General features: G+C 39.8%; 1 protein-coding gene across 2 annotated transcripts in view; it reads left to right on the top strand.

Annotated features, from left to right (window-relative positions):
- MAPRE2 (microtubule associated protein RP/EB family member 2) overlaps positions 1–17,390 on the top strand; it is a 62,677-nt gene that overhangs the window by 4,771 nt on the left and 40,516 nt on the right. For both annotated transcript variants that reach the window (XM_026670403.2, XM_026670404.2), the window contains one exon: positions 13,208–13,269. The gene's annotated coding sequence lies outside the window, so the exon portion shown is untranslated. The remainder of the gene's footprint in view (positions 1–13,207; positions 13,270–17,390) is intronic.

Genomic DNA, 17,390 nt, shown 5'->3' on the forward strand with positions numbered 1-17,390 from the left:
TACAGCAACATCCTACTTCATGCCTAACAGATTAATTATGATTTGAAAACAGAAAATATAAGCTTTATGTTTCCCAAATATATAACATAATTGATCCTATCTTATTACTATAACTGGCCTGCAACTTTTCAAAAATAGTGCCAGTTAATTTGCTTCCTCCAACACCCATTAAAGTGGCGAAACACCTAGACTCCCATCCAACAGTGGGTTGCACTGAGAGTGCTGATGAAGTTCTGTCCAGTGCTTCGTGCCTTTGAGGTCTGGATGGGAAGAAACAGGCTGAAGTTGAACCAAAACAAGACAAAATTGCTGTTCAAACAAGGCTGTGATGTTTCACTTAAAGAAGTGGCATTGAATTTGAAGGACCATACTTTTGGTATCCTGGTTTGCTACTGGTGGTAACTAGGTGCATTTGCCAACCAAGCACTCATTACAGCTGCACCTTGAGTTGAAAGATCTTGCAACAATAACGTGTGCTCTCTTCATAACTTGGATAGACTATTGCAATGCTGTCTGCATGAGGTTAGCTGCAATTGGTTCAAATGCAGAGCCTGTATATTAAAATGGTATTATCTTCCATAAGCACTTATGGCCAGCATTCGCTTCAGATATTTTCTGAATGTAAAAGTGCTGCTTTTGACTTTGTGCCAACGTATATTCAGGGTAGAATTAATAGATGCATCTAAAAAAAAGGTGGGGTGTGTGTGTATGTGTTCTTTTGTACTATGACATTGGGCAGAGATCAGGAGAAAGTGTTTTTCCATGATCATGGAATGGCTTTTTCTGCTAAGTTATATTAGACCCTGTTGGCCTTCCAGAAGCAAGTTAAGTGGGAGTTCTGTGGGACACTCCTTTCAATTAGTTGAGCATATGACAGGCATGTTTATATAGTTCTTCCAATTATACTGCTGGTTTTATTTTTTGGCATTATACCTGTTATAATTATACCCTGGTGTTTTATGCTCTGTACACAACTGAGTCATATGGTTGCAGCAGCTAGAAATAAAATACACATGTCTCTATCCTTGTTGTGAAAATATGAACTATATTGTTTCTAATTTCTGCATTTGGAATATACTATAGAAATGTACTAATATTTTCACCACTAATCCATTTCTAAAAAAAAAATATATCAGAGTAACAGGAAAAATAGCCTAGTTGTTCATCCACGGAATAATACCTGCAAACGTGGCCAGCAGAATCAGAATAAATGGATTTAAGTTTCTGCCTCTACTTTCACTAACACTGTTGTTGCTCTTGTATCTGCTGGTATTAAAAATACATTTAATGTTTGGTTTACAGGATTTAGCATATCAGTACATCAGTCATTCCCAAAGCCATGGCAGAAAATAGGTTGTACTATTGTATTAATGGGCATAGTAAACTCTTCATATGCCTAGACACTTTTAAATGTAATAAGTAAAAAACTGCAAAATATAAAGATAACAGATAATCAGAGTTGGAAGGGACCTAGTAGGTCATCTAGTCCAACCCCTGCCCAAGCGGGAGACCCTACACCATTTCTGACAAATGGCAGTCCAATTTCTTCTTGAAAGTCTCAAGTGATGGCGCTCCCACAACTTCCAAGGACAAGCTGTTCCGTTAGTTGATTGTTCTCACTGTCAGAAAGTTTCTCCTTATTTCCAGGTTAAATCTCTCCTTGTTCAGTTTCCATCCATTATTCCTTGTCTGGCTTACAGACGCTTTAGAAAATAGCTTGACTCCTTCCTCTCTGTGGCAGCCCCATATTCATAAATGTCCAGGCCCTCAGCCTGAAGTTCAATCCTGATGGGGCTTGAGATTGACTTATCCTTCCATCATTCCAAGGTTGGTAAAATGAAGACCCAAATTGTTGGGGGCAATATGCTGACACTGTAAACCATTTAGAGAGGGCTGTAAGGCACTATGAAGCAGTATATAAAGCAAGTACTATTGCTATAACTAGATGTGATTACAATCTTTTTCTTATTGGGTGTTTTGGGAGAGAGAGATGCTTTCCCAATTAATGGTAGTGTTTGTAACAGTCATCCACTTATTTAGAAGAATAAATTTTGAAATAAATGGAAATTTTGCTTGAAAACCTTGCACTCTATAAACCAGTATCATAGCTGGGGCTAAATATATTGTATTTTAAAACACACTTCATCTTAAATATATATCAGATAGTTTTTAAGGGAGGAAATACAGTATGTTTCTAAAGTAAGGAATTAATTTTAAAGCATAAACAAACTGAGGAAAGCCCAGTAGATTAGCAAAGGAAATATAGAGAAAGGAATGCCAAAACTTTTCTATTTAATGTCCCATATTTTTCATACTTGTTTTGGAAACAGTATTGTAATATGAATTACAAATCATAAAGTGGATCAAACCTTTTTTTACATATGTGGTCATTCAAAAACTGCTTAGTATTTTGTATCCCATTTCTGGATCTTTTTTCTGTATAGCTCTCATAGCTATTGTTCCCTATTTACCACTTAGTAGATGTGAATGCTTCAGATAAAATTTAAAGAAGATTGAAAAAAGACAGCTACTGTTCCTAGAAAGGTTATTTTAATGATTCACAGAAAGAATGTTTGAAGTTCTGCCTTTTCAATTGAATCATCTGTTTTCAATGAAACCCCTTCTGGAGGCTGAAGATATTCTTGAATTATCATGGAGTGAGCTGTGAGAAGATGGAATATAAATACAGTATCTGTCCAGAATAAACTCCTATTGAGTTCAGATGGCGCAGTGCTTAAAGTGCAGTATTGCAGGCAAACTCTGACAATAGCCTGGAGTTCGATTTTGATGGGGATCAAGGTGGATTCAGCCTTCGATTCTAAATTGTTTGGGGCAATATGCAAATAATGCTTAGATTGTAAACCACCCCAAGAGTGCTGCAAAGCACTATGGGGTTGTATATAAGTCTAAATGCTATTGCTATTGCTATAAGGTTTACTTTTGGTTAAGTGGTAGAGGTTTTCAACCTTAGTGAAGTTATTGTCCATTCTGTTGTTTCTTCTAAAGCTGTTATTCCCTCTCAGAAGATCTTTGTTGACTCTTAAAACAAAATTTTGTGGGGGAATGGGATGCAGGAAAACTGCAGACGGAGAGACCTACCTATTTGTATTCAAAAGGAATACAACCCCTCACTCTATTCCAAAGGAATATTAATAGTAACTTAGGCAGGAATAAGTCATTAGATTAAGCAAAACTAAACCCTTTCTAAGACCTATTTTGGCAGTATTTTATGCTTTGATTTTAGAAATTTAGTGAAATATTCTTGTAAAGGAAATAAGGTGAAATTTCATCTACTGCTGTACTGTGCCAGGAAGGCATATAGATTGCAACAGGTAATATTCAAAAGAAGTCCACCTAGGTGTGATTTGGAATACAATTGTTCTTCTAAATTGCTGTGCTTTATAAACTCTGGCTGAGGTACTGTTTTTCTTTCCAGCATGAGTAATACAGAAGTCTAATGTTAAAATGCATGTTAAAAATATTTTATTTTTACAGTCAACCATCTGTCTGTTGCTTGTGCTGTTCAAGGTTAGGTTATTATTAGTAATTCATCAGCAAAGTGTGCTAGACATTCTACAGAATGCAGTAACTGAACCAGAGTGCTTGCCCAGTAGATTTTTAAACTAAGCAGAGAATGACAGTAGGAAAGATCTGGATTTGATTATGAAGTAAACTATTCTAGTAGAAATAAATCCAGTATAGATCAATCAGAGTGGAGTCAGGAAAGCTATTGAGGAAAGATTTAAGAAGAGAGAAACAGCTTATTGGATAAATGTGGAAAAAACATTGTTCTGCACAGGGACAGAAGACAATATTGTTGAAGGATAATCTAGTGTTACTTCATCTCTTTATTAATCCTTAGGACCTATCAGTGGAGACTTGCAGAATTATTATTTTATTTAGCGTATGGCAAATACATGGACTTATAGTAGTTCAAATATTTAAAATGGATAGGAGCACCACAGTCACGCTGAGGGGTAGAACCAAGACCCCGCTTAAACAATGAGTCCTGTCAAACAGCATGTTGGGTATGGATCCTGTTCAGAGTTAACTAATGCTGGTGAGTAAGGTCAAAATCTGGCACCTTTTGTGTAGGGTCATCTACATATCTGGGAGCCTATATCTGGGAGTTCAGCAACCCATTTGGCTTTCCACTGTGTGTTGATAGCAAAGTTGTAAGACAGCTGTTGAGCGAGTTGTAATTTTGTTGTACTCCCTTCACTAAGGATTCTGCCTTTGTAGAGCTGGTGGTACAATGTGGCTCAGGACGGGAAGCCATTTTGTTTATCTCTTGCCATGTATTTAGAGAGCCAGGAGTTGTACAAAGATGTCTGACTACCAACTGTTGTTAACTGCCAATTCTTCAATGTCAGTGTAATCTGGCTGCCAATTGTTGCTAGTCGTTTGGTTCACACTTCTGTGCTATCCAGGGTGCACCATGAGGAAGTGAACTAGCATCACACCCCAACTTGCAGAATATGTAAAGTATATAGAAAGGGAAAGTTATAAATGTCTGTTAGTTCTGAGTATGAATAAATATTGTGAGAAATTCTGAAAAGAAAATAAGAGGCAGGATATCAGAGAAGTTTCAATAGTATGTCAAATGTTCTTGTTTGCAGTTTAATAAACTACAGGATGGCTGGATTTTTCAAAAGTATTCTTGTGTATTGGGATAATCAGAAACAAAGGGACTAGCATGTTTCCACTAAACAGGCCTACTTTGACATTTGAGGGGTCTTGTGATCCTTTTAAAATAATAATAGTAAAGATTATAAACTTGAAAAGTTTACAGCCATATAGAATGGTACCAGAAAATAATGCAGAGGAATAAAAGAAGGGATCATCAAAATTGACATTTTAAGTAGATATCATTGATTTGCTGGTTAGTTTTTCTAACACTTTAATTACACTTTTAATTTCACAAATAAAAATTGCATTTGCTATTAACCTTATTTTATCTGACATATATTCTTCCCATTGTAGTTGAGGTAATTTTAACTTTTATTTTGAAAAGGCATTATTTCAAATGTCTTAACCCCTAAGCAATGCAAACTATCTTCTTTTAATCATATTTCTTTCATATGAATCAACATAGACTAAACAGTTTGTGGTTGCAGAGTAAGAAAAATTGGTGCTCCACCCAATAAACGAAATAAATGCTGCTTTGGGAGTCCTTAACAATTTATCTCTCAATAGATTACGAGTACTGCAAATAGTTGGTCTTTAATTAGGATGACACTAAAACCACATGACCAAAGTTTTGCATTTGACTTAAATGGGCTGTATCATCCTTCCCAATGGAGTGCCATCCAAATCATTTGAAATGCAACTCCTTGAAATCATAGCTGACATACAGCAAAACCCATTTTATGTGGGAGTAAGAGTTGATATATCAACCCATTTATTAAGTTCTGGTGAAGTACTAAGTGATTTGAAGAGAGCAAACATTCTCACTTTAAAAGGAGGAAAGAAGGACCCAGGGAATTATAAACCAGTCAGTCTGACATCAACATCAGGGAAGATTCCAAAACAAATCATAAGCAAATTTATCTGTAAACATCTTTAAAACATTAATTACCAGAAGTTACCATGGATATGAAGAGAACAGATCTTGACAGATTGTCACATTTTTTGATCAAGTAGTTTCTTTCCTATGAAATATATTATGCTATATATATATATAATTGCTTGATTTCAGAAAAACATTTGGCAAATCTATAATGTTGCCATTCGGATCTGATTATCTTTGGCGGGACTTAAAAACTTCATCCTCTTAATAATACATAGAAAGTAGACCAAACAAAAGGTCTTTGTAGTCCTTGCACTTGGAACCACTTGTCTTCCTTAGATACAAGTCAGCACAACAAGTTAGCATGTGTAAACTGTATTCTTTCAATGAAGATTCAGCTCCAGTTGATTTAATAAAAGTTGCCTCTGTTACAGCTATTTTTATTCTGGATACTTATTGTTATGTTTAACTTACACATTTTGTCCTTTGTGTTATGTTATGTGCTTTCAGAGTTATCTGCAAAGAGGCAAATGCTATTTTAAGGTGCATCAAGAGAACTACAGAGAGAGGGTGAATATAGGAAGTTTTCATGCAAGTAATGTGCACTAATTGGGAGCATTAGGTACTTAGAGTGATATCAGTAAAATAGAATGTTGTGGGTGGAAAAGAGAGTCTGCTTTAAGTCAAATGCCATTCCTGGTAACTTCGACATGTCCAAGTGCTTTCTTGGTAAGTTTGTTTAACTCATTTTTATCCCAACTTCCTTCTGCAGCTCAAAATGGCATTTGTAGCATGCTGTCTGCCATTTTTTCACCACCATAAGATAAAGTGTATGATAGAGTGATTTGAGACAGTGCTCAGCTCAGTCATTTAGTGAGCATGCATAGCTAAGGATGTAGTTCATATTGGTCCTCCATGGCTTTTTTCCATAAAATATTTTTTTGAGTAGCTTCAGTCCTAGGATTCCTATGCTATCTTTTACAAATACTAACCTGTCTTGACCCCACTATACTGCTCATACTATGCAAGGTCAGCCAAGTGTTGCCAGCTATTGGAAAAAAAATTATGTTAAATATCACTAGGAACTGGTTTATAGTTTCATGTGTTAACTAAATCAAAATGTCTTTTCAAGAACACTCAATTTTATTGTGATAACTATTTCTAACTAGTTAACTAAATAATTAGTTGCATAATTTATTCCAAGACAAAGTTGGTGAAGTGATATTTAGTTTATAAATATTTATGCTGAAATATATTTTTTAAAATCCAAGACCACAAATATTTTTGTCATTAAAACTGCACAACCTGACTAGAGATTTGCAAAAGCTGCCCTATTTTTCTCATATAAGCATTGTAGCTAAGTACTGTATGATCCTATACTATCAGCTGCTATGTGGTCTTGCTCATGGAGCAAATCTTTGGCCTGAAGGAGAAATGCAAAATGCAAAGTTATACCGAATAAAAGCCACAATATTTGAGAGCTGGGGTCATTTAGTTTCAAGTCTTATAGTCTTCTTAACTATGCATATATATCCTTATTTTTCTAAAGATAGATTCTGGTGCTGCAAGGTTTGGTGACCTTTGCAAGAGAGAGGGGAAAGAAAATTCTTTATCTTATCCGTGCCCCCGAGCTCTAGACTGACAGTAATTTAAGACTCTTTTCTATGCTGCTTATAAAAAGATTATTCCTCATAAATGCTGAAATTTCAAAACTGCTCGTTGATCACCTTGCAATTTTGCTATATAAAATCCAATGCAGGTTTCATTGTTTAATAACAATTTGGCGGATTCCAATTCAGTATAGACAATCCTTAGAAATTAATGATGACATATGAATCAATTCACACATTGCAGCATCATAAATACAGTATATTTTTGTCTTCCGATGCATAGTGGATCAGTTGTGTTTAAACTCTGAGCCATTTTTTCACTAAGTTGGGAGTTGCGATTGGGTGGAAACAAAATGCATGTGACAATTGAGATAGAGGATTTCCCTTGCTGTTGTGTAACTGTTAAGCCTCAAATTAGGGGTTCAGCTGGTGGAAAATGAAAACACATATTTTATATGTGGAATATATTACAATATACATTTTATATACATTCGATCAATCAATCAAGAGCTGGAAGGGACTTTGGAGGTCTTCTAGTCCAACTCTGCTCAAACAGGAGACTCTATTTAAGACAAGTGACTGTCCAGTCTCTTCTTAAAAACCTCCAGTCATGAAGCACTCACCATTTCTGAAGGCAAGCTGTTTTACTAGTTAATTGTTCTCACTGTTAGAAAGTTTCTACTTAATTCCAGGTTGTTCCTCTGTTTGATTATTTTCCATCCATTGTTTCTTGTCTGTTACTTTGGAAAATAAGTTGACCTCCTCTTCTTTGTGGCAACCCCTCAAATACTGGAAAACTGTTATCATGTCACCCCTTGTCCTTCTTTTCTCTAGACTAGCCATACCCAGTTCCTGCAACTGTTCTTCATATTTCTCTCTATGTATATGTATATGTATATGTATATGTGGGGTATGTGTGTGTGCGTGTGTGTGTGTGATTCAGAAGTACTAGATAGGGTATACATTTTCTATCAAATGGCGGCTCATCTCAGGAATCTCCCGGTCCGCCTCCATTGCTACCTGGATGACATCCTCATCCTCTCTCCCTCCAGACCCCAAGCAGAGAGGGACATCAGGGTTACTATCTCGGCCCTCCAAATGGTTTCCTAGTTAATTGGCAAAAGAGCCAACTATCCCCATCTACAAGGATCTCCCACTTGGGGGCTGTCATTGACTCAGTGCAGGGTAAGGTGTTCCTCTCCCCGAGAGATTCCTTAGTATCCAGGAAGCCGTCAGGCATATCAGACGCTCCAGGAAGGTTACAATTTTAGAATTGTCCAAATTACTGGGTAAAATGGTTTCTTGTATCTCCATTGTTCCATGGGCCCGTTTACACGCTAGACCCCTACAATGGTTCCTGCTCCCATTCCAGCGGACCGGCAGAAGCAACTCAAAGGCCACAGTCAAGGTACCTCCAAAAGTCCTTACATCTCTCCTCTGGTGGACCAGCCCCACCATCAACAAGGGTCACTTCATCAAGGAGCCCCACCGCCTCACCCTTACCACAGATGCCAGCCTGTCCGGATGGGGCGCTCACATCCTCTCGCTCTCAACTCAGGGCACATGGTCTCAGGTAGAACGGGGTGCAGTATAAACTGGCTGGAGCTCCACGCCATCTTCCTGGCCCTGCAGTTTCCTCCCCAAGTACGCGGGCGGCATGTCCTCATACTCACGGACAACGTCACCGCCAAGGCTCACGTCAACCGTCAGGGGGCACACAGTCCATCCGCTTGATGAGGGAGGGCACGCCTCTGCCGTTGGGCAGAGCGCAATCTCCTCTCCCTCAGAGCCGAACACATCTCAGGGGACTCAAACACCCAAGCGGATTGGCTAAGCAGGACCACGGTGGACCAGTCCGAATGGCGCATCCACCCGTCACTATTCAGGGAAGCGACCAGAATGTTCGGCCTCCCGTTAGTAGACCTCTTCGCCTCTCCACTCAACACGCAACTCCCCAGGTTTTTCTCCAGGTACCCCTCCCACGGGCCGAGAATCACGATGCCCTCCGTTGCCCCTGGCCCACAGGGCTCCTCTCTCTATGCCTTCCCGCCTCTAGCCCTGGTTCCCAGAGTTCTCCAGAAGCTCATCTCCGAGAGGGCAGAGCTGATTCTAGTAGCACCCTTCTGGCCCAGGCGCCCCCTGGTTCTGGGACCTCCGCAACCCTATCGGTGGCCCCTCCCTGGAGAATCCCCGACCAGGATATCCCTCTCCCAGGGGCCCTTCAACACCCAGACCCTCAGTGGCTCCAGTTAGCCATTTGGAGGTTGAGCGGGAGCGCTTAAGGAAAGAACGGTTTTCTGACCAAGTTATTGAGACCATTTTAGCCGCCAGGCGGCCTTCAACAACCCGCATATACAACGCCACTTGGAAGGGATTCTGCGAGTGGTGTCATGGTCTCCAGATCAACCCGCTGTCACCTTCCATAGCTCAGGTCTTGGAGTTCCTCCAAGAGGGCCTGAGGAAAGGGCTTTCCCCAACACCCTAAGGCGTCAGGTCGCAGCGCTATCCACAGTCATTGACTGTGATAACCTGGGTTCCCTTTCCCACCACCCCGTGTTCGGGCATTCCTCAGGGGGCCACCAACCTGTGTCCCCCAACCATACACCGATACCCTACCTGGGACCTTAACAAGGTCCTGGTGTCTCTGACTAAGCAACCCTTTGAGCCTCTCAGGGAAGCCTCTCTCCAATTCCTCACATTCAAAGTGGTATTCCTGGTAGCTATTACTTGCCCGCCGCATATCGGAGTTAGCAGCCTTGTCGGTAAGGAAGGACCTTTGCATATTTCATGCCGATAGGGTGGTCCTCCGACCGGACCCTACCTTCCTGCCCAAGGTTAACTCGACCTTTCACAGGGCTCAAGAACTCATACTCCCGAACTTCTGTCCCAATCCCTCGCGGGAAAGGGAGAAGCTTTGGCACTCACTGGATGTAAGACGGGCCCCACGCATTTACATTAAGCGTACCCAACCCTTCCGGAGGTCAGAATCTCTCTTCCTTTCCTTCCAGCCCAAATCCTTAGGCCACAAAGTGTCCCCGTCAACCATCGGCCGCTGGATTAGGGCTACCATTTCAAGGCTTATTTGTCCCAGGCACTGCCGGTACCCAGGGGATCACAGCACACTCCACCAGAAGTGCAGCCACCTCGGCGGCTTGGGCCACCCAGGCTCCAATTTCTGATATTTGTCGGGCAGCCACTTGGGCATCCCCTCTCCTTTCATTAGACACTATAAGATTGACACCTTTGCCTCGGCGGAGGCTTCGTTGGTAGGCGAGTCCTCCAGCGAGTCTTCAGGGAACCTCGGAGATTGCAGGACCAGACGGGGTCCCTCCGTAGGACAGCCAAGCTTTGGTATGTCCCACTCTCTGGATGATCCGAACGGCTCTCAGGAGAATGGGCGTTGGTTCTTACCTGACACGCCATTTCTCTGGAGCCGTGAGGATCATCCAGCCCCACCCTTTAATTGCCGTCTGGTGGGGCCTTGTTTCGCCAATGACCTATTTAGCATAGGGAGAGCAGAGCAACGTCCTTCTCTTCACCTTCGTCTTCACGCAAACTGGGGAACGCAAGAGAGCCACGTGATGGAGGGCGGAGCGTTCCTCAGTGATTGAGCTCAGCCATCAACGACGTGACTGAAGCACCTCCCACTCTCTGGATGATCCTCACGGCTCCAGAGAAATGGCGTGTCAGGTAAGAACCAACGCCCATTTTATTGTGATAACTATTTCTAACTAGTTAACTAAATAATTAGTTGCATAATTTATTCCAAGACAAAGTTGGTGAAGTGATATTCAGTTTATAAATATTTATGCTGAAATATATTTTTTAAAATCCAAGACCACAAATATTTTTGTCATTAAAACTGCACAACCTGACTAGAGATTTGCAAAAGCTGCCCTATTTTTCTCATATAAGCATTGTAGCTAAGTACTGTATGATCCTATACTATCAGCTGCTATGTGGTCTTGCTCATGGAGCAAATCTTTGGCCTGAAGGAGAAATGCAAAATGCAAAGTTATACCGAATAAAAGCCACAATATTTGAGAGCTGGGGTCATTTAGTTTCAAGTCTTATAGTCTTCTTAACTATGCATATATATCCTTATTTTTCTAAAGATAGATTCTGGTGCTGCAAGGTTTGGTGACCTTTGCAAGAGAGAGGGGAAAGAAAATTCTTTATCTTATCCGTGCCCCCGAGCTCTAGACTGACAGTAATTTAAGACTCTTTTCTATGCTGCTTATAAAAAGATTATTCCTCATAAATGCTGAAATTTCAAAACTGCTCGTTGATCACCTTGCAATTTTGCTATATAAAATCCAATGCAGGTTTCATTGTTTAATAACAATTTGGCGGATTCCAATTCAGTATAGACAATCCTTAGAAATTAATGATGACATATGAATCAATTCACACATTGCAGCATCATAAATACAGTATATTTTTGTCTTCCGATGCATAGTGGATCAGTTGTGTTTAAACTCTGAGCCATTTTTTCACTAAGTTGGGAGTTGCGATTGGGTGGAAACAAAATGCATGTGACAATTGAGATAGAGGATTTCCCTTGCTGTTGTGTAACTGTTAAGCCTCAAATTAGGGGTTCAGCTGGTGGAAAATGAAAACACATATTTTATATGTGGAATATATTACAATATACATTTTATATACATTCGATCAATCAATCAAGAGCTGGAAGGGACTTTGGAGGTCTTCTAGTCCAACTCTGCTCAAACAGGAGACTCTATTTAAGACAAGTGACTGTCCAGTCTCTTCTTAAAAACCTCCAGTCATGAAGCACTCACCATTTCTGAAGGCAAGCTGTTTTACTAGTTAATTGTTCTCACTGTTAGAAAGTTTCTACTTAATTCCAGGTTGTTCCTCTGTTTGATTATTTTCCATCCATTGTTTCTTGTCTGTTACTTTGGAAAATAAGTTGACCTCCTCTTCTTTGTGGCAACCCCTCAAATACTGGAAAACTGTTATCATGTCACCCCTTGTCCTTCTTTTCTCTAGACTAGCCATACCCAGTTCCTGCAACTGTTCTTCATATTTCTCTCTATGTATATGTATATGTATATGTGGGGTGTGTGTGTGTGCGTGTGTGTGTGTGATTCAGAAGTACTAGATAGGGTATACATTTTCCTATCAAATGAAACAACTATTAAAAGTAATGGTCTTTTCTGTCTTCCACAGAGGGAAATGACATATCAATACAAACTTTATAGTATTTGGTTTGGTACCAAAGATTGCAATCTTGTGCATTCATTCTGAAACTCTCTTATTTTAGTAGAATTGTACATCTACAGTTCCCTGTAAACACTTGCAGTATTTATAATGAAATCAATGGAACCACTGTGTTCAATATCTCTCTGTGCTTATCGTAATATGACAAGAGAGATTTAGAATTATTAAGCAAACCTTTCAAATACAATTTCTATTGTACATATGAACTCCTAGCAGTCCCTCAAAGTCTACAATAGAACTCAGCCATCCCAACAAACATAATTATGACTGCATACGTTTATTTACATATTTTCTTAGCAGCATTGTATTACTATGAATTAATTCTGGGAGGGCCATGTTAGCATGTTTTGTTCTTTGGTTTGGGGTTAATTTTACTATTCCTGAAAGCATTTTCCAACCTGGTGCCTCCTAGAAGTGCTTGAATATAGTTACCAGAATTCCACAGCCTACATAAGCATTGGAAAATTCTGGGATCTGCAGCCCTAGTATCTCTAAAAACATTCTAGGAGAAGCATCTGCTTTTTTGTGTGGTAGTGATTGGACATTTTATATTGCATGACACAACATTTAAACATGCAATGAAATGCCCTAGGGGTGTTTTATTTAATAGCTTCTATCAGCTGTAGTGTAAGGATTGCACCATCGTCCTCATTATCCTGAGGGATGTGAGACCTCCTCATTGGCCTGAAAAAGTGATGCTTTGTTCCAGTTTTCAGTTATCTTACTCAGATATGAGGATTCCAAAACAAGATTAAATTGATGTTATAATCAGGATGTAGAAAGGCAATGTACTGGATATTTTTTCTATTTTCTATTAAACTAAAATTTGCTATATTTTCTTTTCTAGTATCAAATTGCTACAAGAAAGAGTTCATCTAAGCAGACACTACAAGTGGGTGAATATACAAAGTAAGTTCCAAATACTTGTTGCGCTACTTAGCAGACAATAAATTAAATGTCATATTTATATACATTGTTCTCTTGATATGGAGTCTAAAGTACTTGACCAAAAGCATAAAACAATTATCCCAAAACATCAATATTATAATCAATGTTGATGCTTATGTATCTACACAATCAATAAAACAGTTCAGTGCTATAGTAAATTCATAATGATTAACTAATAAATATAAGATATTGGAAAAAGGTATCATCAATTTAAACTACCCCATTAATAAATACTGCATTACAGCAATTAAATATTCAGTAAGCTGCATTAGAAGTGATATAAAAATATATCCACAAGGTGGCAATGTCTAGAAAGTCTCTGAAAAAGTTATTCTTCAGCCCAAGAATCTTGGTGTTGCTATAGAAGTAGCAAGATCTTATTTGGGGCTTGAAAAAGTCTGTTACAAATTTTAACAAGAATACAATAAACATCCAGCCTTCAAACTATTGTAAACACTGAAGTATTCAAACAAATGATCAGTAATTATTACAATTCTGTTTTATTGAAATGAATTAATAGAGATAAATGATTAATTTTTAAATGAAGCAGGTTTATAGTCCCCTGATTCAGTTTTGAAGACTTTGTTTTTCTTAATGTAGAACATTTAAAAACGTAATTGTTAATAATACCTAAGGAACCCCTGTTTGTTCTTTGCAATCTTGTACTGTTATTATCCACAGCATAAAAGTTTTGCTCCAATCCAAAAGTTTGGATGATATTGAATTAATTCATTAAATGAATGAGTCCTTCCATCATCTAGTACTGGTCACTATATTTAAAAAAAAAAGATGTAGAGACTCCTGAAAGAATGCAGAAAAGAGCAACAAAGATGATTAAGAGGCTGGAGGCTAAAACATGAAGAACAATGATCAGAACTCGGTGTGTCTAGTCTTGTACAAAGAATGACTAGAGATGACATGATAGTGTTGTTCCAATATTTCAGGGGCTGCCACAAAGAAGAGAGGGTCAGCCTATTTTCCAAAGCACCAGAAGGCAATATAAGAAACAATGGATGGAAACTGTGAGTTTTTTTTTTTGGGGGGGGGGGGTTTTTTTTTGGGGGGTGGGGGGGGGGGGGGGGGGGGGGGGGGGGGGGGTTGGTGTTGGGGGGGGGGGGGGGGGGGGGTTGGGGGGGGGGGGGGGGGGGGGGGGGGGGGGGGGGGGGGGGGGGGGGGGGGGGGGGGGGGGGGGGGGGGGGGGGGGGGGTGTGGGTGGGGGGGGGGGGGGGGGGGGGGGGGGGGGGGGGGGGGGGGGGTGGGGGTTTGTGGGGGGGGGGGGGGGGGGGGGGGGGGGTTTGGGGGGGGGGGGGGGGGGGTTTTGGGGGGGGGGGGGTGGGGGGGGGTTTTGGGGGGGGTTTTTGGGTTTTGTGGGTGGGGGGGGGTGGGGGGGTGTTTTTTGTTTTTTGGGGTGTGGGGTTGTTGGGGGGGATTGTGCTTCGGGGGGTTGGGTTTTTTGGGGGGGGGATAGTTTTCTTCAATCAAGGAAAGAGCAACCTAGAACTAAGCAGAAATTTCCTAACAATGAGAACTATTTTAACCAGAAAATAGAATTTAGACCTGAAATTTTTCTATTGGGACACAATGTGGGAAAATATAATAAAGAGATAATATATTTAATAGTCCATGTCACCACCGCTGCGAGATTAGCCCTTGCCCAAAGATGGAAAGGTAATGATATGACAGATGAGATGGAAATAATTAGAAAAATTTGGACGTGCACTGAAATGGATAGAGTAACTCAAGAATTAAAAGATAGGACTGAATCCGATTATTACAAAATCTGGGAGAAGTTTAACCACTGGTTTAAAAAAGAAAGGAGTAAATGTATCAGTGATGATGAATATTTATGTATTTATGTATATTTGTACTTTTTGTTTTATGTATTATTTGAGGATGTAAGACAAGTAGGTGTGTCGGGATGTATTCACCATGTTCATTGTTTTTCAATGTTTTTCTTTCTGTTGTTTCATTAATAAAATTTATTTTTTAAAAAAGAACTATTTTAACCAGTGGAACAGCTTGTCTTCAGAAGTTATGGGTGCTCCAATATTGGAAGCTTTTAAGAAGAGACTAGATATCCACTTGTCTGGAATGGTATAGGGCTGTGATGGCGAACTTATGCCATGCATGCTAGAAATGGCACGCAAAGCCATCTCAACACCAGAAACCGGGCGAGCAGCTCCCCAGAGCACATGCATGCGCCAACCAGCTGGTCTTCATGCACGCAGGAGCACCGGAAACCGGAAGAGCAGTTCCTCGGAGCACATGCGCGTGCCAGCCAGTCTTTGTGCATGCGGGAGTGCCAAAAATCAGAAGAGCAGCTCCCCAGAGCACATGTGCACGCCGGCCAACTGGTCTTCATGTGTGCATGCGTGTTAAAAATCAAAAGACCAGGTGGCTGGCGCACATGTGTGTGCTTGGGAAGCTAAGTTGCTCTTCTGGTTTCCGGTGCGCATGCACTCCTGTTTCGGCACTCAGTGCCGAAAAGGTTAGCCACCACTAGTATGGGGTCTCATGCTTCAGCAGGGAATTGGACTAGAAGACCTCCAAGGTTCCTTCCAACTCTGTTATTTTTTTCTGTTCTTTATGGTGCATATATCTCAGCCGCTTTATTTTGTTAGAAAAGAGGCAGTTTAATATATACTGAACTATATAAATTAAAAATGGTAAAATGCTATGACAAAACATCAAAATAGTTAATATTATCTAATCAAAGATTAGTGATGTGTATTTTTATTTATTTTTCTTAAGCTGTACAGAAAAAAATAGAAAAACACAAAATACAAGAAAATCAGGAAAAATATATAAAAAAAAAACTATGAAAAGAGGGGAACCTATTGTATCTCTATGTCACCATTAAAAAAAAATCTAAACATTAATTATTATTCTTTACCTTTACAAGATAAAAATCAACACCCCCACAAAATGAATCTTTTTTTTAATTAGTACTGTAGATAAATTTGCCTTTTCAAAAACATTTAAATCACACATCACTTGAATCCAGCCCTTAATAACAGGAATATTACTTTTCTAATTTCACAAAATGATTCTCTTAGTTACATTACAGGTCCAATATAACCATAAAAATAATCATACCAAAGATTCAGGACAGAACTTGTTTTGTGGAGAAAAGAAGGGCAGTAAGGGTTTTTTTCCCCCTTTAGAATGTAAAGAGATTCTACTTTTTATATAAAACAACCCAGCTTAAAGGTTTTCAAAGAATAAGTACAAATTAGGGAAGAAAGCTATCTTCAGCAATCAATAATTTCATGGATTTCAGTGTAATTTAAAGAAGCTGTATTTTTGGCAGAATGGCCCACCACAGAGGGAATGGGTTGGATTCCAACCAACTAATTGCAATAGATCTATTTCTATTCATCTTTAAATATGAGTTATGCGTGAAAGACCATAAGAATATGAGTTCCACTCATCTCTAGGCAGCAGTCTCTTTTTTCTGCCTTGGAAGGACTTTTCTCTGTGCCATTATTACAAGAGCTCAAGCATATCTGCAAAAAAGAAAGCATCTCTCTGGTAGAAGCACCAAGATGAATGGTAAAGATGTAGAATTTTTTTTCTTCCTTAGTGCCTTTCTGACAGGATTTGGAAAGATTTTGTTAAAATAAGTTTCAAATATGCATCTCTGCTGATCGTCCCAAAGGTGCTCTTTCAAGAGGCAACTGGACTTTCTTGTTTTTTCTTTGAATATGTTTCGCTTCTCATCCAAGAAGCTTCTTCAGCTCTGACAGAATAGTGGGGAATGTAAGGATTTATATTCCTTGTAGATAACTGGTCATTTGCTTCCATTTAGATCAGAGGTCTCATTCTCGCGGCCCGCGGGCCAATTGCGGCCCGCAGGACAATATCCTGTGGCCCCCACCGTGATATGAAAGTATAATATTAGTGTATAATATAAATATAAAGTATAATATAAAGTATATTATGCGGCCCAGCCTCACCCAGCCTCTGCCTCCAGCGGCCCCCAGGTAAATTGTGTTTGAGACCCCTGATTTAGATGAAGCACTTGGAAGTTTATCTGTGTCCTCAGGGTCACCTGAGTAGTGTTCCTGGTTCCTATAGTCTGA

This window comes from Notechis scutatus, chromosome 3 (assembly GCF_049901735.1).
Source record: "Notechis scutatus isolate UNSWTSFEM ecotype Mainland chromosome 3, rNotScu1.2, whole genome shotgun sequence".
Lineage (NCBI taxonomy): Eukaryota > Metazoa > Chordata > Lepidosauria > Squamata > Elapidae > Notechis > Notechis scutatus.